Genomic DNA, 24,991 nt, shown 5'->3' with positions numbered 1-24,991 from the left:
CAGAAGCGTAATTGTTGCGTTTAGTAAGCAGTGACGGTGCCACTTTATTGCAGTTGCGGACTCGGGGCTCGTGTCATAGGATGGGGTTGCCATTCCGCCCGCCGTGTTCGTATCGCGTACAGTGTGCGGATAGCCGTCGTGGCTTTGTTCGTGGATGTTATCGTGAGGACTGAATGGAAAGTCGACAAAAGGAGATGAGTAGCATAATACAGGGTTCGCTGCAGTTGAGGGTGTTGGGGAGATCGATTCCGAACCAGCTGATTGCGACAGCGGCGGCGGCACGGGAGATGGCGTCAAGCTGGTTGCAGATAGTAGGCAAGGCGAACGGAAGCCAGAGGGATGGTGTAATGACTAATCATGGCCTCCCGCAGGGGACTGTAGATGGCCGGGCCTGGTGGGAGTCGGAGCGTTGTGCTGCTAAGCCGGAGGGCGCGGGATCAAATCCCAGTTGTGGCGGCCGCGTTTTGATTGGGGCGAAATGCAAGAACGCCCTCCTACCGTGCATTGCGTTCGAGTTAAAGAACGCCAGGTGGTTAAAATTCATCCGCAGACTCCACCCCACTACGGCGTGCCTCATAACTATATCCTAGTTTTGGCGTGTAAAACCCAAGAATTTAACTTTGTCTATGCATTCTAAGAAAAGATAACATGTGCGTCAGCCATGCCTCAATAGCACTATCTGAGAGTGTAGCTGAGCTGTTAGCTACGTAAATATCGAAATAGTTTAGGCCGTTTTTCTTTTCTTCATGCTTTTTCTTATATGTAAGGTAGAGGGAGTGAAAATGGTGTTCTGGTAGGTCATGCTCGCTTTCTTTGTATGTTGCTTATGTACGTTTGGTTTTTCCAGTAAACGCTTAGTTGTGGTCGCTGTATATGTCCTGTCTCCCTTCTTCGTCTCGTCCCTCGTCTCAAGCGCCTTTTTAAAGGTGAAATAGACCTGCACATTGCTTAAGTACACCGTCCTCCGAAACTAAGAAGGATTCGCTATACATGTACAGACATCAGGGTTGTGTTCTATTTGGTTTTCTCTCCTCTTTTCTTTTCTATTTTTTCTCTTTGTTTGTTTACTTTTTTTAGGCTCGAACGTACCGGTGACTGTAGCTTGCGAAATTTCTGTGAGACAGGACTTATGTTGCGGTTTTGTTTCGCTTTCAAGCAAGCTTCTGCTCTGTGCGAACATCATATATGGCATTGCGCAAGCCACGTGCACGGACAACATGGGCACAAGTTCTCAATTTTTGGTTACCTCGTGGATCATCAGGCGTCCCGCATGGGTTGCAGAAAATAGCGCCAGCCTTTTCTCCTTCCCCTCAAGAACCACTTCTCTTCTCAGGCGTAATCCGGCGAAATACATCACAACATGAATCATCAAGATAGCACCCACGCTGATCCCGTTGTTTACAGAACATCTCACCCGCTTGCCTGATTGAAAGAACGCTGAGGAGAAGCAAAAAAAGCCACCTGCAACCCTTCAATTCCGCGCTTTCAATTTCGCGAAGCGTGCGCGCTGGTGCAGGCGTGCCGGTGCGCCAAAGTCGCCGGCGCATAGAAAATGCTTCCTGCGTTCACGAAAGGGAAGTAAAATACGAGCGTGAGAAACTACAGCCGCCCAGATTCCAGTTGTGTGTTGTATTGTTCCACGACGAAATCGTTAGTGTCTCTGTATGTGCTTCCAATGGGAGCAGAGTTGTGCGAACTTCCGCCATCTTGTTCCAACGCTGTGCAGTAAAGCCACTCATCGCGCACGCCAGAGCCGAAATTTGGAACTGTCTAAACTCGTCATCTTTTATTTATTTATTTATTTATTTATTTATTTATTTATTTATTTATTTATTTATTTATTTATTTATTTATTTATATTTAAGCTACTTTCAAGGCCCGAAGGCATTACAGAAAGGTGGATGAACATAAAAAAAATTGTGCAACATACAAAGACGTATTCAAGGTGGCGTTTCACGAATGGTGGTTTTGACGGTGTCGGTATCCAGGATGGCTGCAACGGCGGCGGGAAGGTGGTTCCAATCTTTGCTTGTGCTAGGGATGAACGCGTTACTACAAAGTTTAGTACGTGAAGACGGCACAGCAACTGTGAAACTGTGGTCAGAGCGAGATGATATGTATGACGGTTGGGTGACAAGCTGTCCTTTCAACAAGGAGTTGTGGTGGTAGATGTTATGGAAGAGCGAGAGGCGGAAGCAGCTACGACGGAAAGAAAGTTCTGACAAGTTAAGTGTTGTTTTCATTGAGGTAATGCTAGCATGTCGCGAGTAGTTTGATAGAAATGCGATGCATTTTTCTGCCTCTTTTAGGCCTATTGAGTCGATCCGTCCGTCCGTATACTCCTACACCGTCGGGATGCCGTCGTGGTCGTTTCTTTAACTACATCACCTTTAACTGGATTTATTCATGATATTGCTATACTGATGTTATATATATGATATGGTAATAGCACACATTTACAAATTACTGCTTTATACAAGGTCACAACAGACACAAGCTACGCAGACGGAGGGAAGGCGCTCGAGTGCCTCTGATCATTTCGTCGCTGTCGCCGTCGTCCAACCGACAGTAACAGCCAGTTAAGAGTGACACGTTCCATAGAAGTGTTGCAGGCTGCACTAATTCAGCGCTCGATATTAGCAGTATTACGAAACCTTAGTGCGAGAAACTGCAAAAGTCCCTTTACTTTCTGACTTCCCCTCGCAAAAAAAAAGACTCCGGGAATGATCAACAAAAAATACGGAGCAGATTGATAAAATACAAGGAAGAAAAGGAAACATAAATATTCAAGGACAGTTATGAAAGGGAACAGTTTCCATTCAACAAACCACAAGGATAAGTTCACAAGACAAAGAAGGAAAAAGAGAGTTGGACAATGAGGCAATATTGCTTAAAGACAGCAATGCGAAGCTCGGAACAAAATGACGACGGCGACCTTTAAAAGAAATATTAAGTTCAACAAACTGAGTGCTACGAAGACTGTATTCTATGCACAGTTAAACGTTGGCTATGGCAGGCGAGAAGGGGAAAGTCTACGCTCTCCGGTGATCTTGCGCAGAATTCGAAGCACGAGGCAACAAAAGAGTTCGGAGCAGGTAAAGATACCATTCATGAGTTTTAACGAAAAAAAAGATTATGGGCACGATTGCGACGGCAACAAATTGACGGTAGTGAAGACCATGTGACAGTACTAGAACACGATGCGGTGCGCCTGTTAGTAAGGCCAGAACCCTAATAAAGCGATGATGGTATACGCTTAGAAACGTTTTCTGTACCCGTAATGTCACTGTCAGATTTAGAAGTTCCATTTCAGACTTCCGACGCACTCTTGTTTTAGGTAGACAAATTCTTGTGTACATTTCAGGAATATACTAGAGAAAGAATTCAACTGTCTTGATAGCCTGTAAACAGAACCAAGTGAGTGGAGGGGGTTCCGCCAGGCTGCCAAAATAGGAACGATTTCGAACCCTTGATGCAATCACTGACGAGATTTTCCTCTAAGAACACCGCACCAGATTTAGGAACAGACGTGGGCTGCCGACAGATACGGGGTTGATCCCTGAAGCTTTATATAAGGAAGACAAATGGGTATCAAAACTGTCGGCAACTTCTTGGAGTTCTATTCCACAACAGTCAAGCAGGCGGAGACACTCTACGCGTTTGCTGGAGTGCTTCAGGATATACGTCTAAATGTTCTACTGGTCAATGGTGCTCTTCTCTTTTCCAGGATGCAATATATAAGTCGTGATCTCGAGTACAGGGGTGTTTCCAGAGAGCCCGAAAAAGGGGACTTGTTCACTCCACTCGCTGGGCACAAAACTCCCAACTTTTCTGTACGCAGGGTCGTTCGGTGTGTGCAGCAACCCTCCTTTTTTTCGGAGGCCGATAACTGATCTCAACATCAGACATATAATCCTTTTATTTACTTGTTTGTGAGTTATTCAGTGAAACAGCGGAACTAAGCAGCCACGGTATAAGCAAAGTCTTACAGGGATTGCTTAGAAATCTTCGCCTGATTAAGAATAATAACAAAACCCATTATTCGTTACTGTATTCAGTGGCGCAAACGAGTGCACTATAACGCAGAAGAAAAGACGAAACACAGCGAATGACTGAAACGCAGTGTATGCACAACGGAGGTATTGCGTCAAGCTCTAACGTCATCTGACCCTGAAATAGCGCCAGGACCTGCTATCTCGCATAACGTAACTTACAATTATGTTTGCGATGGCTTAGATACCTGCAGGAGTTGTTCTTGCATTATTTAATAAAATGCGTCGAGCACAAGAAAAGCCGTGCTTGCGTAACGTGTTTCATAGGCAAACAGGCAGGACAATCAACATTTAGTAGGATCATCTGTCTAGCGACATAAATTATTACCGTACTTTTGATGGGAAGTGTCTATATAGCACTTTGTTGTAGACATAAGCATACAAACTAATATGTATTAGGATGTGGTGCACAAGCTGTTCCACAAACAATTCATTCTTTGCACATCAGTGTTCGCGCTCTCTGTCAGAGATGTTCCGCAAACTGACTAATCTTTGACTCATTGAAACGTGATGCAGTCAAATTTTTTGATCGAAGTTCACTACGCCCACAAAGGTGAGCTGTTGCGAAAACTTTAGGTGACGTAAGGACCCGCCTTGCTCTAATTTCTAGATTAACAATCCCGTTATTACCGTCAGAGTTTTTTTTTCTTTTTGCAATTGTTTTTTGGGCTGGTTTCAGACCTCTGCTCATTGCTCTCTGAGTCATCGTCTCAGGTTGAAAGTGGCGTATTCAAATAGCTTTCTCTATCGTATACGTTGTTCAACTATGCCTTGTCGCAAGTGTGGCCATTCATGGGACAGCGTAGAACGCGTTCTCATTGGCTGTCCTAAGTTTGAACAGTGAATATGTGCGTTAAAGACTAATATGAATCACCTATACGATCGTCCTTCCGGCATAGAAAAGTTGCTTGAGTCGTGGATTAACGCGTCATTACCGCGATCAGCTCTAAAAGGTTTATTAACATACTGAAAGTTATGCAGTATCTATTTAAATACTTAGTGTATCCTTGTGTGTTCATATATTTATATTGTATCATTCAATTATTTGACCGATTGACTTGCGTGTAGTAGAAGAAAATTCAAAATGTTAAAAACTAAATCCTGAAATTTGACTTGACAAAATCATGATCTAATTATCATGCACGCCATAGTGGGGAGCTTGGAATTCATTTTCATCGCAAGGGTTTCTTTAACGTGCACACGTTGCAAGGTACACGGGCATTGTTGCATTTCGCCCCCATAGAAATGGTGCCGCCATGGCCAGCATTTGAACACATTACCTGGTGCTTAGCAGAGCAACACCATAGTAACTATGCCACCACGGCGTGTAGAGCAGAATGAGCTGTTTTGTTGCTATTTTCTATCCCCCATATTGTCTGTTTAAGCAAGTTCACGAAAGGCACTGTTTTACCGGAGCGTTTTTTATATCATCTCTCATGTTATCATGTGCTGATCATTGAACACTCGATTGCTCATGGACAAGCCAGTGACCAAATTTTGACTACATTTCCAATGTCTTCCAAATAATGCACTCACTCACAATTTACTAATACAGCGCAAATTATTTTTCATTTTAGGCTTCCTTTAAACCAAGTGAAAGTCATTTACGAAGTGTGCCATAACGACTCCAATAAATTTACGTACTGTCTTTCTTGTCTGTCCTACCCTTCATAATTCCCGAATGGGTAAACAAAACAACTTCTTGGTCAGTCAGCGGCATAGCCACATTTTGCTTCCCGAGCCTAGAATTCGCGATAAGTGGGAACTTACAGAACACGCGGTCCTCAATCGACTGTTGCCCATCACACTCGCCGCGAAGAATGCCAGAGAGATCGCAAGAATATATATACATATATATATATTCTTGCGATATATATATATATATATATATATATATATATATATATATATATATATATATATATATATATATATATTGCAAGCAACGGTTTTCGAAAGCTCATTACTGATGCTAATTGCGTTTTGTTTTTTGTTTTACTTAGGTCGAGAATGCCGCAGAAAGTGCCCTTAAAAACACAAGTTTTCCATAACCTTAGGTATTAGCTTCTCCACTGATTTATTCCAGAAGTTATTTAGTGGGAGAATAGAAATTTTGTCTACTCATACTCGGCTGCTACAAAAACTATCCCAGCCAACAACCGTTATCACAACTAAACCGTCCTTTTACTATGGCAAGAAAAACAATGTCTCTGGTCCCACAGCTAAGTTGCATCGCCACAAGTTTACTTGTATGAAACCTTGGTGTGGGCTTAGCATAGCGCGGATGTACGATAGCTTGTTCCTTTTTGTGGGACAGCGGGACACGAAAGCTAATTGGTTTTGCAAGCTACCATCTGTGGCTGTAGACGTCGATGTGCAAAACAGTAATAACAGAACAGGGACCTATTGATTTATTTCCGGTAAAATCTTACACAAATAGATCCGCTGCAAGCCTTACTACAGATTCTGATTTATGATTTGGTGACGGTGTGGGTTAACTTCGCAACCTGAAAATTCGAAGCCTGACGCTGTATGCTACTCCCACTATGGCTGTAGGTGCGAAGGCGCCTAGTAAACTCACACCGGCAAATCTACCAGTTGTTGCGGATGATATATAACAACGGCAAGCTAATGAAGCGAGGGCATGTAGCATACATGTTCGTGCAAAAATTTCTGGCCTTGGTCTCAAACACAAGCGGTGACCGATGGCATTCAAGTTTGAACCCGGCTCGATATTCATTATACCATTTAAATAATTACTTATATTTTAACGAAAAACAGCCGTGCATGAGACAGACGACAAGAGTGTTTCTTTAGGGTCTTATGCTGTGGTTCTCTAGTATGGCAACACTGCGAATAACGAGAAAGAAACGTACTCACCTTCGTCCATGTTTTCCCAGCTGTTCCCAGCACAAAACAGCCGAGAAGTTTTCCCGCTTCAAGTGCACTGCCTGTAGGATCTATCGGCTGGAAATGTCTCATTTCACTGCTGCATTAAGCTCACTCGGACGACTCCGTCACTTTAAACGACATGAAAACAAGGTAGGATTACTCTCATAGGCTCTTGTCGCAATATGCATCTGTATGAACCTATCCTAAGTTCTCCTATTAGCCCGAACATTAACCTGATACTAAAATACGCGCTCAATTAACACAACGGCTTTTTTGCGATCTCCTGAGCAGTTTCGATCCTGAATGCCCAGCACTGCCCAGTGGATCATGAACAGTAATATTGAAGGAAAGTTTTGCTTCTGATAGAATAACAGCTGCGAAAGAAGCCTGCAGATTAAGCCCTTCAAGAAAATAGAAAAATGCCGGAACAAAAAGTGTTCTAAGCAAGCGCACGTTCCTGCAGACAAATCGTTTTAATTGGCTGAACTTTAGCGAGGTCACTTTCGTAGACAGTGTTGAAAGAATTACTTCCAAGCCAACGTGGATTAAGCGCACTAGCAGCGAACAGCCTTATACGTCGGGCATACGGACTTCTTATTTTTCCTAAGATTTCGGGCGTCGGCACGAAATCTTTCCGGGCATTTCAGGGACTCGGCATGATATCAAGAACTGAAAGCATGTCGCAGACATGCATAGACGGTTAAAGAAAAGCAGCAGAGTAAATAAAGATTAGTAAGACCCGACAAGATGCAGTGCCTTCACAAGACAAAAAAAAGGGGGTGGGGGAGGCGTGAGAAAAAAGAAATTCATCAGCCCTTCCACTCTGCGAATAAGGACGAACAGCGAAGCTGTGGTGCGTTATATTTCAATCGACGCATCTATGCTTATATATGTACTACACTCAACACTCGTCCGGCACATACCAGAGCTGCGTGGAAACTGCCGACAAGGTCGCCTAGGCGACTATGACGTTAACAAAACACACAGCGTCCACTGGTGGTAACAGTGTGTATGGGACGCAGGTGACCGTTAAACAGAACCTCGACGCGAGCGACGATACGCGTTGGCCGGGGCGCAGTCAAACGAGTGCACGAAACAAAATATATTTGTTTCTCATTTGCGATTGAGCATAGTCCTCAGTGAATAAGCCGAATGAAACTTGGAAGGACTAGTATTTTATTCTAGCGGACAAACATTGGGCTGTTCGTTTCCCTCTAGCAGAAGGCCAGGTATTGACAACAGATGGGGATTCCACAATATTTATAACTTCACTGTGAACTACGTATTTAAGAAAAGCAGATGGAACTCGGCATAATGTTGGGGTCATCTTAGCGGCTAAGTGTACTTTATCTTTTTGAATAATTTTTATAAAACAAGAGTTACCGCCGTTTTCTGTAATCATGCTCCCTCCGTAGAGGGACATGTATTGACAGCAGAGGGGCATTCTGTAACGCTTACAAGATCACTCTTTACGAACTAGTTATGACAAGTAAATGAAACTCAGCCTAATGATAGAGTCGTCTTATCGGGCAATTTTAGTGCAATGTTTTTCCAAGATACCTATATTACACTGACAGCTACTCAGCATTCGACGAAAATTTTTTTCGTGTCCACGCGACGCGTAGACAGACGGACATCGACCACCGCCGGAGGTTAGATATACACACAGCTTCGCTGTAAAAAGGGGTCCAATCCGCATTGTGAAGGTGGTTGACCGGAGAAACTATTGTGTCACCTAATTCGATAGGTAAGTGTGACGTAGCCTTCAACTGGGTCCTGTCGAGCCTGATCCTCACGCCGTTGTGCATATTGATGTTGCTGTTCCCTTCGTCATTCATCGCATTAGCGCTGCTTCTCAGGCGTCCGAACTGTGCGTGGCTTGTTTAGGGCAGGAACCGCTGCGTCCTACTTACCCTGAGCATGACGCCGTCGCGCATGTTGACGTTGCTGTTGCCGTCGCCGCTCATCGTGTTTGCGCTGCCCTTCGGGAGTCGCGGAAGTCCTAACTATACGTGACCTTTCCTTGGCGCTATCAGAATACAAATGAAACCAGTTGCTTGGCGGGTTGTTACAATGGAATGACAGTGCTGCAATGAAGATGACGGTACAACGACGACGTGAAAACAGCGACATGGCCACAATGATATAACCACGCTGGAATTACAATTGTATGAAGCCAAGGGGATGACTAAGCTAGAACACAATGACGGTATGAAGACGATGATATGGCGGCAATGGCTTGAGGACGCTGGAATGACGACGTAATGACGACAATGGAGTGACGAGAATGAAAGCACCGCGACTGAAGAACGGCATGACGACAGCGACACGACGTCGATATAATGACGAAGATGGAACAATGACTAAATGATGATGACGGGGAGACAGCGACAGGTCGATGATGATGGCGTGATGACCATATGACCACCCAGTGACGACGACAGATTAAATATGGCGGAAGAATGAAGACGGGTATGACAACGAAGGAACGGTCACAATGTCAATAATAGGAGCCGCAACTACAACATGCCGACGGCAGCATGACGATGACGGCATGTTGGTGTTGGAGTTCACGTTCGTGCTTACGTTCGTCCCCTGCCGCCTCAGGCTACGTGTTTGCACAATATCCGGAGCTTGCTTACACGATGTCTCATGCAATCGAATTCTAAGCCAGCAACCAGCAATCAGAACCCCGAAAATGTTCGTTACAACCACTATGGTGTGTTTTTGGAAGATTGTATCATGGCCTGTCCTAACAGCTCCTTTGTGCTAGTATGTATGTGTTCCAGCAAGTCCGGAGACAACAAGTGATATATAAACTGTCATAAGTTGGGGCAACAAAATTTTCGTCATGTCGCGTTTGATTTCTGGCAAATATATATCTACGTTCTACGTGCTGTAACTTTTTATATATATATATATATATATATATATATATATATATATATATATATATATATATATATATATATATATATATATACATATATATATATATATATATATATATATATATATATATATATATATATATATATATATCGGTCGTCAGTGCACTATACTGTGCTTATTCAACATACGTCATACTCTTCAATTCTCTGCATTTTACTGCCTTGGCCAGCGTAATCTCCTCAGCCATAAATGTACATATATAACTGGTAGCTTACCACTATTATTGAAAATGAAAAGAAATGTGTATAAGCAATGGATTATAGCGGTGATAACATGTGGGTCATAATCTTGGAGGTTGACAAAGAAGCTTGAGAACAAGTTGAGGACCGCGCAAAGAGCGATCGAACGAAGAATGTTCGGCGCAACGTTGCACCCGTGTACTTAGATTTAGGTGCACGTTAAATAACCTCACGTGGTCAAAATTAATCCGGGGTCCACCACTACGGCGTGACTCATAATTAGATCGTGGTACGTAAAACCCCAGAATTAATTCATTGATTCAATCTCTTTAACATCTTGCATAATAAAGAGCAGACGGCTAATGATGAAAGAAAAAGATGTGTCTGTGTTGTAATGGGTATAGCATAGGGTAGCTGCGCTAGGTGTCCGAGGTCCAAAGCCCTCATTGGCCACGCAATTTCTTTTGTTCGTATGGAGGCTGTGAGTGAGCATGAATACGTGGGCGCCCTACCAAAAGAACCCGTGGTGCGAGTCGAATAATAGTTCGAAATAAAAAGTTGAGTACATAAGCGCCATGCAGCGCACTGCAACTATTAGAAAAAAAAATGTAAATCAGAAGTGGGGCGCAAAAAACAACACAAAGTGCAAAAGAAATAGACACCGCTTTGACAATGCAAGGCTACTCCGTTTTGCTATAGGACATGTATAATTCCAACCATCTTTTTTTTTGTTATACTGATAATATCCTATTTTCTTTTCCACAGTTAGTGTGTTATACGCATTATGTGTCGTACAAGCCCGCGCTTTCTACTGTTGCTGCCATACTCTCTTTTTACGTTGCAGTTCATAAAATAGGAATCCAAACAAACAAGCAAGCCAAAGAAGAACCGGAACACAAACACCATTACCTAATGTTTGCCCTGTTGACGTCTTGCAACAGTACGACATTGAGTTTCTGCGTTCCCGCTTAACGAAAACAACCATCCATAGCCCACAAGTGCTTGTTGAACCTCCCTTAGCAAAACCGGGCATACCACTGCAATAACCAGGGTAAGTATGGAAGTGTCGCGAATTGGACGCGTTGGTACACATTTGAAAAGACGGCAGCGCAAAAAAAGACACGGACGGCGACGAGGCGACGAGAGCTGAGACGACAAATACCATGTAGCAACTAGCCCCAACCAAAGTTTGATTCAGACGGCTTGTACGAGCGCTCGTCCTTGTCATTTCGCCTTTGTTCGTGTCTTTATTTGTTTATTTTTTTGCGCTGCTGCCTTTTCAAGTATTGAAGTCAAAGAAAAAAAGAAGAAAGTTTGAAGTGGTCTCTGTTGTTTGTAGGAACCAGTGAAAGAGAATTTATAGCCAGGAATATTAAGCTACTTTTCGTTTCCATAATACAAACCACCCACAATGTCTCTTCGAAGTGGTTCTAACGGCAAACGGTTCATTGAAAATAACAAGAAGCACACGCATGAAACTGAAAGTGGTAGCCATAAGAATAAGGGAAATAAACATGTCAGCTGGATTTAAGAGCTAACAGGTAAGGTGTAGCTGATATTTTCACGTTGTAGTGATGGTGAACAAGAAATTCAGACGATTATGATCCTCCCTAATGAAAAATTTGGGCACAGCTCTATCCGTGTTTTCATTTCACGATACATCGGTTGACGCGGACAATCTGTTTCGTGTGGCACGTTGAAAATGGAGCGAAATGTGACGCGACTGCCTCGCTAATCGGGAGCTCGCGAGAGGCAGCGCGTAGGCACTTCTAACATTTGTTCGCCAATTGGAAGACGACGAAGTGTCTTTTGATACAGAGCTGTTCTTTCTAGCTCCGGTTTATTTCTGTGAAAACCTAAGTTCATCCGCTGGTCCTCGCTCCCTGCTCGGTCGTAATGGAAGTGGACGACCCCGTACGTCTGCCGGCGACGGCGGCGTCAGCGGCGGCCGCCTCCAGGAAGCGGATCGGTCAGCAGAGCGACAGCGACAGCGAGGACACCCATGTCTACTCTCTCAGCAGTGAGGACACTTCCGATGACGACTTCCAGCTTGTGCAGAGCCGCAGAGCGAAGAGAAGGAACACCAGGACGTCCTCATCGTCAAGCACGCAAACAGTGAGACAGACGCAGAGGCCGGACGCCAATACCATCATATTCGTGCCCCTGCTTCCCAACGTCAACATGAAGCTACTTAACAGGCAATCTGTGTCGATGTCACTGGAAGCCCTGGTGCCAAATGAAATATCGGACATTCGAGTGAACACCCGAAAAAATCTTCTGGCGGTTGATGTCCAGCATGCGACTGCTTTGACCACTCTACGCAGTGTAACGGACCTCGATGGCATTCAGGTGCGCTCTTACATCCCTCTGGGATCTGACGTAGTCACTGGCGTTATCTAAGACGTAGACGTCGCCATCCTTAACAACGACTTGCCAATTCTTATCAAGCCAGCCAATGATGAGGTCATCGTTGATGTTAAGCGGCTAGGCAGTTCACGCTGCGTGAAAATAGCATTCAAGGGCAAATATATACCCTCGCATGTTAAGGTGGGCCACTTCAGACATGCAGTGCGGCCTTTCATTGCGAAACCTCTTCAGTGCCGCAAATGCATGAAACTGGGACACGTGAGCAGCGTCTGCGAAAATCAGGCAGCATGCCCGCGCTGCGGTGAGCCCCACGCTGCAGATAAATGTGGCGCGACTGTAGTGAAGTGTGCAAACTGCGGAGGATCACATGAAGCTTCATCGAAGGCATGCCCACATATTAAGAAGGAAATGGCGATCTTGAAAGAGATGGCGAGAGATCATTCATCTCATCGCGAAGCCGCCGATAAAATCAGGAAGCGACGTTCACGTCGCCGGCGCTCCTCAAGGAAGGCTCCTCAAGGAAGGCGCATGCCACTTCCTACAACACCACCTCCTCTTCCACCACCTAGGCCAGACAATGTGGAAAGGACCGCGAAGAACCAGTCTACTGAGAAGACCACATCTGCCGAATCTTGGCCGGCTCTACCGAAACGACAACATTCACCTACAGAAACACAGCAAACTTTCGCTGGACAACTCCCGACGTCTACTGCCGGCGATTTGTGCGACCAAGACAGGCAAGTGGCTGATATGCTGCAATCGCTAATTAATACAATGCGCATTATACTGAACATGCTGCAAACACCAGCAGCTCGAAGCGCTCTGCAAATACTGGATGCACTAAATCCAGTGCTTGCTAGCATCGTTTAAGCATCATGGCTCGACCAACAGTCCCCTTCCGCACTGAACTCAAAAGTGCGTCGATCTTTCAATGGAATGCCAGGGGTCTAAGGACCCGTATATCAGACTTTCGCCAATTCATTTTTACACATCGCTTCCCCATACTGGTTATTTGCGAACCAAATACGTCAACTCCACTCAGACTGTCCGGTTATGAATCTTTCGTCTCGTCCACATGCGGTGCGAGCACGAAGGTGATCATCTACATCCGCACGGACTTAACATACGTCGCTAACGCGATAGAGCCTCATGACGACAACCAATATGTCTGCCTAAATGTCCAAAAGAAGAATGTGTCATTTACACTAATTGGAGCCTACATATCCCCTGCGGGTCACTTTGACGGCGAACGACTAAAGAAAATATTACTGATGAACAATGGCCCCTGGATTATCACAGGTGACTTCAACGCGCATCACCAGCTATGGGGAAGCACTAAAATTGACTCCAAAGGCAGGCGCCTTGCCTCCTTTGCTGCTGACCATGATTTGTGCTGTGTGAATGACGGCAGCCCTACATTTCTGCGAGGCACGACCTACAGTAGCTGCCTGGACTTAACTTTGGTGTCACGGCGCTTTGCCTCAAGCGTCCAATGGTTTACGGACATAGAAACACATGGAAGCGACCATATTCCAACATACATAAAGATTAGAGGAGTTGAGCAACGCTCCTCTACCGTCTTGCGTACAGTTGATTGGTCAAAATTTAAAAAGGATATGGATGACACATGTCGGGAAGGCCTCTCACACACCATCGAAGAAGCAATCGCAGAGGCATTGAAAACATCCATCTGCTCGCTTACAAGGTCAACAAGGCGAACAGACTTGGACATGGAACTTGAGAGGCTGCGTGCGGCACGCCGACAGGCGGAGAGGAGGTATCGGCGCACGAAGTCCGTCTTGGATCTGAGGGCTTCACGACGCATACAAAAGAAAGTCCAGCGTCGCATGGATAAATTGGAAGATAAGCGATGGAAAACATTCTGTCATTCACTTGATCCCAGAAAATCGCTCTCGCACATATGGAGAACGGTTAGGGGTCTTCGCTCATCTCCGCATCAAAGGAAGCCCTTCGCTGCTCTGGCCCTCTACCAACTCCGCTCGGAACTTCAAGTGGCTGAAGAGTTCTGTGCACGGGTTGCTGGGTCCGTGGCCATCATTACTGACGCAGCATTGAATGACATCCCTGAGGCACGTGTACCAGAAATAAACGTGCTATTTTCCCTCGAAGAGCTCGATGCTGCGTTGGCGACCTGCAGGCGTTCTTCGTCACCAGGACCTGATGGCATCACGTATGCTGCCCTATGCCACCTTGGACATGACGCACGTGATGAGCTGCTCAAATACTACAATGAGTCTTGGCAGAATGGCGCCGTTCCTAAAGAATGGAAATCGAGTCGCTTGATCCCCATTCTGAAACCTGGAAAGTCTCCGCTTGAGATCTCATCCTATCGTCCGATTGCGCTTTCGAGCTGCGTCGGCAAAGTGATGGAAAGAATGATTCTTGCTCGATTGGAATGGTACCTAGAACGATTCAACATCTATCCGGACGCCATGACAGGCTTTCGTCGAGGTCGCACGTCCATCGACAACGTCATTGACATCATAACATGGGTCCAAAATCAAAAAAGCCTCAAGCGCCTTTCTGCGGCACTTTTTCTGGATATAAAAGGAGCATACGACAACGTCGCCCATGAGGCCATACTAAACTCACTAGAGGCTGTTGGAGTTGGTGGCCGGATGTATCAATGGATTCGGGACTATTTGACTGAGCGGCGTTTTTTCTTACAGACCGAAGACGGCCCAACTTCAGACCATTACATCTGCCGTGGTGTGCCGCAGGGTGGAGTGTTGAGCTCTATTTTGTTCAACCTCGTCCTGGTAGGACTAGCGGATTACCTACCGCAGACAGTACATGTCTCAATATACGGCGACGACATTTGCATCTGGGCCTCTGCGGTGACTCGCCCTCAGCTAAGAGCCAGGCTTCAGCGGGCGGCAACCATGACGGCTTCTTACCTCCGAGAACAAGGCCTCAGTGTGTCTACGGAAAAGTGCGCATTACTTGGTTTTACGCGGAAACAAATGTCATCGTATCCTGTTACCATCGATGGTCAAGCTGTATCCTATGTTAAGACGCATCGCTTTCTGGGCGTCATCATTGACCGCAACCTCTCGTGGAGCCCTCACTGCGTCTATCTGAAGAAGAAGCTCGTCGCCATTGCTCAGGTGTTCAAATTTCTATGCGGGAAAAACTGGGGTACACCAGTCCATTCTATGTTGCAACTGTACAGGGTTTTGTTTCTCGGACTCCTACGTTACAGCCTACCAGTATTGTCAAGTGCATGCAAGACGAACTTTCGCGCCTTGGAGAGCATACAAGGTCAAGCCCTACGCACGTGTTTAGGGCTGCCTCGGTGCACTTCAACCGCAGCAACAATCGCCATCGCAGGAGACCATACAATCCAGACTCACGTAGCTGTCGACTCTCTCAGAGCGCACATTCGCCATCTGTCAAGGATCCCCGACCATCATTTGGCCTCCCTACCAGCAGATAGACCTCAAGCGACCTTTTCACGAGTGATTAGCGCTCATCAAGAGTACATACCGGTATCTTTTACACCGGCGGCGAAGCCTTCCTCTCCCCTGTGGTGCCTGCGACCACCTCAAGTGAATTTTGCTATTCCTGGCCTTACAAAAAAGTCCAATCATCCATCGCCGGCTCTGAAGCAACTTACGCTCCTATTATTGCACCAGACGTATGATGACCGCATACATATATATACTGATGGTTCGACCTCACCTACCAGCTCAACTGCCGCATTCGTCGTTCCAGCCAAGAACGTTACAGCTAAATTCAAATTGTCGCACACGATTACATCTACATCGGCAGAACTTGCAGCTCTCCATGCCGCTATGATGTACATCACCGAAGAGCCAACAGAGAAATGGGTCGTATTTTGTGACTCTAAGGCAGCCCTTCACAGCATCAAGTCCGCATTACGTCCCAGAACGTACGAGCAAATGACATCTGAAATCAGGGAACTGCACCATCATGCTCTGGAAAGAGGACACCACATTATATTTCAGTGGATCCCTGCTCACTGTGGCATCGTCGGCAACAACCTAGCTGACAAGGCTGCCCGGTGTGCCCACGAGGATACCAAGACGCGTCCAACACCTTTGGCGAGGTCGGACGCTGCCAGAGAACTTCGCCGACTTGCGCGCAAGAAGTCCCAAGATCTCTGGATTTCAAGTGGCTTCAATTGCAGATTACGTAAACTGGACCCCACGCTACGGCTACAACCGCCATCTAGCCTTTCCCGCGGCGAAGCAACCTTGTTGTGTCGCTTGTGGCTGGGAGTGGCGTTTACGAACGCATATTCCTACCGTATGGGAATGGCCGAGAGCCCGATGTGCGACTCCTGTGGGTGCGACGAGACCATCGAGCACCTATTGTGTACCTGCCCTCGCTACGATGTCCAACGCCTCTCTCTGCGGGCAACTTTACGCAGACTGGACTCGAGACCTTTCACCGAGTCAAAGATACTCGGACCGTGGCCACACCCGTCGCTGGCTCGAAAAGCGATTCGTGCACTAGTGCAGTACTTGAAGTGCACGGGCTTAACAGACCGTTTATAGTGTCCTTGTGTTTGGTGTCCCTCCCACACAAACTCAGTGTTTACTCTCTCCCTTTCTTCCGCTTTCTATTCCCCTTTCCCCTCCCCCAGTGTAGGGTAGCAAACCGGATGCTGTTCTGGTTGACCTCCCTGCCTTTCCTACCCTTGTTTTCTCTCTCTCTGTTCGCCAATTAAAAATGGTAACCGGTAAAAGATAAGTAAGTGCGCCTGTCGATATTGAATGGCGATCGTAAAACAGGGCCAGAAACAAAGATGTGGACAAAGAAAAAGCAGACCTAACAAATTGAATCAATTTGTAAGGCGCAGAACACTTACACGGTGTTTTAAAAGAGTAGAAGTGTCGGTGCCAGCGGGGGAAAAACACATTTGAGTAAAGCAGGGGGAAGGATGGTTTGACGAAATAAGAAAATTATCGAACGTAAGAAAAGTAAATGTGATGCAAAAACAGGGATCACTGGACATTTCTGGAAAAGGCTTCAGTGCTGCGGGGAAATAAAAAAAATATAAGTTAGGATAAGACGACAACAACATAGTATTGCAGTGGACCCCAAGAACCTGCGAAAGTGCGCGGAATGTCATTCCTAATGACGTGACTCATGCGGCTCCCCAAAATAATATGTTGTCACTATACTACCTTTAACACCGAGTGACACTCGTTGTTTCCTAAACAATATACCGTGTTTCCCAGCTAACGTTAGGCAAGCTGTTCAACGAAAAAAAAAATAAGGATTAATGTAAGGTGGTGCAAGTTGCAATTATAAGACCTACAGTGTTCGATCGTCAGACCTCTGTGGACCGAACACTGCAGATTCAAAAATATTGCATTGCACCGTGTTTCTCAAAGATTTCTTTTCGTTGAACAGCTTGGCTTACGTTAGCTGGGACATTCTAAATGCGGCGATGATCCAAAAAAACGTGGTTAGTAAACGGTTGGGAAAAGTCATATGAAATAGGCTCCCGCATGCAATTTAGTACACCGAATTAAACCAGCCTCTTTGTTGACACACCAATTCAAATACTTCGCAGCAAATGCTAAGGCTTTTTGCAAAAAACAGGAAAACCAGACAGCGATTCATGATATTGGGAACAGGCTGATGAATAAATATAGCAGTATGTTTTACATTGTAAAAGAAATATGATACTGTCTTTGTAAGAGGCTTTTGGCAATTTTTTGAGACACGCGGCCACTATCATAAGCAAACAATTTTGGAGCAGCGGGCATAGGAAAATATGCAAGGCATGGCTGCACGCGCCTTTATATGATTTCTGGAGGAACTATGAATATCAAAAAAGTTACGAAGTCTGATTGTGGCTCATTTAATGTCGTTTTTCTCTTTGTTCTTCTCGTTGTTCTTGCTCTTTTTGTTCTAGCTTTTCCGGAATGACACATTTACTTGTTACGTTGTGTTCTTGTGCCCGTGTTCGCGTGTGCTCTGTTTGGACCAAGGCGCTCAATAGGCACCTCAATTTCCACTTCAATTGCCTCTTCAATTGCACCTCAACTTGAAAGAGTCACCTCAATTTGCACATTCCCAAGAATACTTTTTGTCTGTGAATTTCCAGGAATATTAGTCTTGCAAGCGTACTTTTAAAATAACATCTCTATTTTTAATCGTTGCTTCTAATATTATCCCCGCTAACAGCACAATTATCATCTCAGCAGAGAGGAGTAGCCAGTACCACGTACAGGCACCAGCATTTCTTCTAGTGTAGTTTATAGAATAAATAAAGAATAATATACTATACTATAATATACTCCGGGAACGGGCCACTTCGATAAACTCTGGTGTGGGCGCTCATGATTCAAAACAGTGCACGGCCAGCGGCTGCACTCAGAGGTTCGCCATCCCGAAAGTGATGGGATACTGCTGGGCCAGGCTCGACAGGGACGCATTTCAAGCCTCGGCTATACTTGGTGTCCCAGCCAACTTATTTAGTACATTTATTAGTATTAGTACATTAACTTATTACAGTACATATTACAGTACTACAGTAGTATTACAGTACATAAACTTATTAGTACATTTATCAGTACTATAAATGCGTTCGTTTCAGACTAATATTTGTTGTTCCTCCGCAGTTTCCTGACGCGGAATGAAACAGCCTTCTTTCGCTTAGAATACTAGACAGATATTGCCGGTATGTTTGTTTACAAGATTCGCCCAACCATGTTGATCCTATCACACTGTCTCTTTGGCAGGCATGATTCTCGTGCGGAGTTCCTATGCGCGCGCTCTGTTCACTCATTGGCTGTGCGTGTGCTGCATTGTGAATTACAGTGCCTGACTGCGGCTTTGCTGGTGCCGGCCTTCTTTAAAAACAAACTTTGCCAGCAGGATCTTCGCTCTGCGAGCTCAGCTGCACCCAAGTGTGACGGATGCAAATACCTCAGCGGTATTTTGCAGCCTTCACTGTGTGTGCTTGCTATTGACATGCATTCGAACATAGGATGGTGACTGCGGATATGCAGTTTACTTTTGCAGGCGCCTATTTGCTTTGTTTCGTACGAAAAGACGACAGCGGCAAGCACTATGTGTATACGCGTAAATATACGGGTGATCATTTTTAAGTTTTAGCATACTTTTAAAGGTCGCCTGTGGCGCAAAGCAAAATTCTTGTCCTTGACTAGGTTCTTGTCCTTGTACTAGGTTAAGGCGTTTAAAACGAAATGATTACCCTCTTAAGATAGCCGAATTTAACGTTGCCAAGGCGGAACTTCGCCTCAAAATTAATTCAGCAAAGGACTTCTACTTCAGGGTTACATTATAAGGTCTAATGAAAAGTAACCCTAGAAAATTTTGGGCTTCAATCTTACCCAGCTCAGCCTCCACAAATACATTTGTTATAAATAATGTCCCCTCCATTGATCCATTAATTATCGCCACCGCATTAAACGAATATCTTCAATCGGTATTCAGAACTGATAACGTTGACTTACCTATTCATGACTCACATTATTCAATTGACGATATTACCGTGTCTCTCGAAGGTGTTTTGAATCTAATTTTGGGCTTAGAAATTAAAAACCCTATGGCCCTGATGGCATTAACAGCGCTTTTCTTGTTCGATGTTGTGCTTGGAGCAGTCGACATTTGGTTGTAATTTTTCAAAAGTCATTATTTACTTCGACAGTGCCTTGGTTAAGAGATTTGCAAAAATTATTCCCTTGCATAAATCCGGCAACAAACAGTCGCCATTAAACTATCGTCTGATTTCATTAACGTCTCAATCATGTAAACTTCTTGAACATATCATCTTTAAGCACATTATGGAATTTCTTGAAAATAATAACGTTTTGAGTGATGCCCAGCATGGTTGTCGTCGCGGGTTTATACAATGACTCTATTCGCAGAATCCTCGCATGATATTTCATACGCTCTCGACACTAGAAATCAAATAGATGCCATTTTCATAAATTTTTCCAAGGCATGCGACACTGTTACACACTCAAAACTTCCCCATCAACTTCGTGCTATACTTAATAACTCTTACCTAGTTGACTGGGTTGCTAGCTTTCTACATAACCGTTCCCAGTATGCTTGGTTTAATTCCTCATAACCTTCTGCAGTAAATGTGACGTTCGCAGTTCGCCAGGGTTCAAGGATGCACGGAACCTTTGCCATATAGAGCTTCGGTGTAAAAACATTACCACTGAACCAGCGGCCGTTTATTTATGTCCTCACATGTGCAAGCATCTGGGACCGAATGCCGGTGTCGCCGGAAATCCACATGTTTTGCATAAAGGTTAGAAGTGTTCATCAACTCGACAGCGTATGAAGGCGCGCTCTTTGGAATATCTGCCATTAACATCTGTGCAACCTCATGACCACGTGGCAGAGTGCGTACTGTCGCTGTAGGATTAGAACGACGGCCGGTTACGTGCCGTCAAGATAGGTACAATCTCTGCTCTGACATTGTGTTCGCCGGTATGAAGTCTCAACAACCGGAAAGAGGCTTTTCCTTAACTTGTTGACCTTAACACTATTCGGGTGTTTTGGGATGTCAAATGGGAAAATGGCATAGTGGAAGCGATATTTCTGCATAACGGGTAGCTTTTACTATTGTTGGCTATCGTTTGGCATGTTATTTCACCTTCCTCCTCTCAGACGAAAAGCGCTTAAGCCCGCCATATTTGGCCATAAACCGACATGCGTGGAATTGCCTGCTCTTACACTTGTTGCACTTCGCGCGTCTTATATGCTAAGAGTGCCGCGTTGTGGAAACGTGTATTTTGTTATCCGATTTGATATACACGAGAGTTCTGCACTTAGCTTTCACCCCTCGGTAAATCGATTCCAGTACAAGACGGCGCAAATCTCAGCGAGACAAAATTATTAGGTTAACAAAGAACAGAGGCGATGTTGGTTTGCTAGAAGCACCCGGCGCAGGAAGCACAATAATCTGGAAGAAAAACTAAAAAGCAGACACTATCATCAGAACATAAAGAAATCCGTGAATGTGAACACACGCTTCTCTGATTGTTCACGGTGCATAGAGAGATTGAAAACGAAATGTTTTCTTGCATTCTCTAATAAGGGGCTGCAACAACAACTCTAGTTCCCACGATTGTCATTTCACAAAATCAATATAGCGTCAATAATCATATAAGGAACCCTTTCAGAAATGCAGGCCCATATTTCTCCAGCCCTTTTTATGGTATTTTGCTTACAGCTCAGGATATGCCAATAGAGTCGCTAATGGGAAACGCTTTTTCTTCCTTTTTATTTTTTAAAATTTTACCAATGACGCATTCCGGTTGCTTCACTTCGTTTCTGAACCCATTAACTACGAGTGCTTTCTTTTGTTCTGAGCATAACACTGAGTTTCGCAGTATACTGCGATCTTGTGATGCTAGCGGACAGCGCATGAACACTCCTACATAACATGCACTCCATTTAACGTTGTCTGCATTACATCCTGCCTTCACGGTGTAATTGTTAACATCTTGGACTAGACACCAAATCTTTTCATTCCCCTCACTCTCTAACCATTGTCGGGTTCTTTGCTGATCATCTATATCACCCTTGCGACAAGCCAGATCCGATTCCTTAAAAGCGCTGTTGCATGCGAACGATTTAGTGAATAAGGACTTGTATCCAAAATCTAGACGCTTGTTGGTGAATTTAGGCACTGTCGAATGCATTTCTTAAAACGCAACACAGCTGTTGCTTATCGAGGCTTTGGCACAGGCATACGATCAAACCAGAACCTATAATTTTAACAGCTATAGCTTCAGCAGTGTTGTGGAATATTGTAACGCGCCAACTTAAAACTGAACTTGTAAACCTTTCATCACTTTTAATGGGAAGCCCGCTTTGAGTGAGTGTCCGTCCGTCCGTCTGTCCGTCCGTCCGTCTGTGAAGCGGAGCCACGGACGATTTTCGCAAAGACATGAACATACACAGCGTTTCTCCAGCGTAAACATTTAGCCTTGGACCTTTATTGTAAGAATACACTAGCGATTCATTTTTCTGCACTTCGAAAATATATAAAATAATGTCACCTTTACACATTGCAACTTATAGTAAAGGTGAATAGTAAAAGTCCTGTAGCAAGAGCTAATTAGTAATTTCTGACAGTGTACCGTTTAGAAAAAGGTACCCCTCCCCTTTTTTTGTATACTGAGAAATAGAAATGTCCCAGAAACGTATGGAGTAATATTCTGTATACTAAAAACAGTACGGATTCAGTAAATTGTATAGGCTTCTTTAGAAGGAGAGCTTCAATTTAAACACAAGGCCGATACAAATGTTAGGCTTTCAGTAATGATAAGCACATAGGAACAAATATAAATTCAAAGTGTTTCTTCAAATGCGCACACCTGGCGACTTGTCAGAGCATGTCACATCGCATCGATCGTGCCACTGCGCAATTCACTGCACCTTACTGCGCAATCCTCTTCGCGTAACACTGGGAAAATAAATGCAAAGTCTGCTTTTACATGCCCCGATCTTTAGTAAGTGCACTTCCCGTTCTGTTTAGTCGCTTTACAATGCAGTTGAGGCGCTTACAACAGCAATCGGCATTCTAGTTTCTGCCGCGGCAAAGAGTACAACTACCACTTGACATCGACTAAGTGTCGACATAGGCAAAGAAGGACACTTTTTGTTGATTTTTAATTTCGGATAAGATGCACACCTTATTTAATGCCGATTGGGGCTCTCTTGACAAGCTTACGACGTCGAACAGGTGGTGTTGCAGGAATTCGCGCCGATGACGCCCAATGTTATTTCTCGTCGTTCAAGCGTCATCTCATCTGCGGGGTGGCCGTAAGCAGCTAAACTAGGAAATGATGGTGAGGCGAGGGAATGAAGACTGCTGAAGTTAATACAACAAATATGAGAAACGCCAACAAGCAAGGAAGTCGCAAAGACCGTCAGGGCTTTTTGCACTCCAACCTCGTCAGTAAATAGCTGCCGAGCTGGTTCGAGAAAACCGACAGCTTCCATTACTACCAAGCCGTGAAAGGGGAGTGCGCTTTTAATGCTTGCAAAAAAAAAAAGGAAAGTCAGAAGCGCCCTGACGCTAAAGGTTAATGCTTAACCTTAACCTCAAGTGTAAGGTTAAGCTTAATCGACGGTGGCGTGCCATTCCATGACATGCCTGCTTTGATGGCCTGGTACCGATTAGCGACCCTTTATCCGAAGAAAAAAAAAGGCCCATTATCTAGAGTCAGCAGAACGCCTCAGTGCTATAAGGGACACGCCGTGGCGTTCTATATTATCCCTCTACTATACCGTCAGAAACACCTGTGCTCTACCACACTCGTAACGCTTACAGGTTAGTTTACTGACGCTTCGGCTTCCAGTGAGAAATCCTCTAGAGTGCTATTTGGTAACTCGGGAGTCGACGATGAGCTAATGTGTGTTCATCAAGAAATCTTAAAAAGTGGTAGGCTACCGTAATCTTTGACTTCGTTGTCTCATAGTGGCACTTACACCTCGGCTTTGCTGTTCTTTAGGATAAGCTTACGCGAATGCAACTCACGAACCGAACATGGAGGCATCCACTTTACATTAATTGGCCGTTTAAATATCATGCCACCTTCTTGTGTGCGGCGTCATTAGGGACGTCATTAGTTACGCTCTCTACTTCCGGGTTTCCAGGATTTTCGCTAAAGTCGTGGTCACGTGGCAGGTCCCCAAGGCCTACGAGAATGTGCTTTGGTGTGCGGAAATTAATGATTTCTAATTAGTTATACTCATTCGAACCACTTCAGTAACTAAACTTGTAATTAAACTTATGTTCTGATATCATATTTATAACGAAAATAATTAATTTTGTACTGTACCATATTTTTCTATTCTTTAGATTTATGTTGAATTTCGTCACCTGTAGTATGTCATATCTGAATAATTCTAATTACTCCAGACACTTCAGTAACTCACCTTATAACTAAACCTATGTCCTCATATCATATCTATAAGGAAAGCCATGAATTTCGTACTGCACTATATGTTTCCGTTTTTTTTTCTGATTTATCTTGAATTTCATCCCCAGTCGTGTCAGTGATCTCTAATTAGTTCGAATTATCCGAGAATAATTAGTAACTCAATTTGTAACTAAACTTATGCTCTGATATCATACATACATTGAAATCCACGAATTTTGTATTGTACTATATATTTATATTTCTTGTGACTTAGATTTAGTTTGAATTTCGTCCCCGGTCTTCTCAGGAAGGGAACCAGAAGCGCTGCGCAAGAAACAAGAGTAGCACTCGATGCTCGTGCCGCTAAAAACCAAGCACTGAAACAGCTGAAACAGGAGGGAAGGAATAATACATACATTCTATTTGCTAGCGGTCAAGCATGATTATATATATATATATATATATATATATATATATATATATATATATATATATATATATATATCGATTCGCTGAATCACGACGCTATATTAAAACGGCCAGCATTCTTACACAGACACACACACACACACACATTCTATATATATATATATATATATATATATATATATATATATATATATATATATATATATAT

At 44.3% G+C, this 24,991-nt stretch overlaps 1 protein-coding gene across 3 annotated transcripts in view; it reads right to left on the bottom strand.

The window, feature by feature from the left end:
- Positions 1-24,991, bottom strand: part of LOC135903925 (gastrin/cholecystokinin type B receptor-like) — a 253,501-nt gene that overhangs the window by 47,808 nt on the left and 180,702 nt on the right. Inside the window, exon 1 of one of the 3 annotated variants that reach the window (XM_065434400.2) lies at positions 8,858-8,901. The exons of the other annotated variants lie outside the window; for them this stretch is intronic. The gene's annotated coding sequence lies outside the window, so the exon portion shown is untranslated. Of the gene's footprint in view, positions 1-8,857; positions 8,902-24,991 lie in introns of those variants that run through there. 3 annotated transcript variants of the gene reach the window in all.

The sequence above is a fragment of the Dermacentor albipictus genome, chromosome 3, assembly GCF_038994185.2.
Source record: "Dermacentor albipictus isolate Rhodes 1998 colony chromosome 3, USDA_Dalb.pri_finalv2, whole genome shotgun sequence".
NCBI classification, from domain to species: Eukaryota; Metazoa; Arthropoda; class Arachnida; order Ixodida; family Ixodidae; genus Dermacentor; species Dermacentor albipictus.
This window is presented reverse-complemented; position numbering and strand designations above follow the sequence as displayed.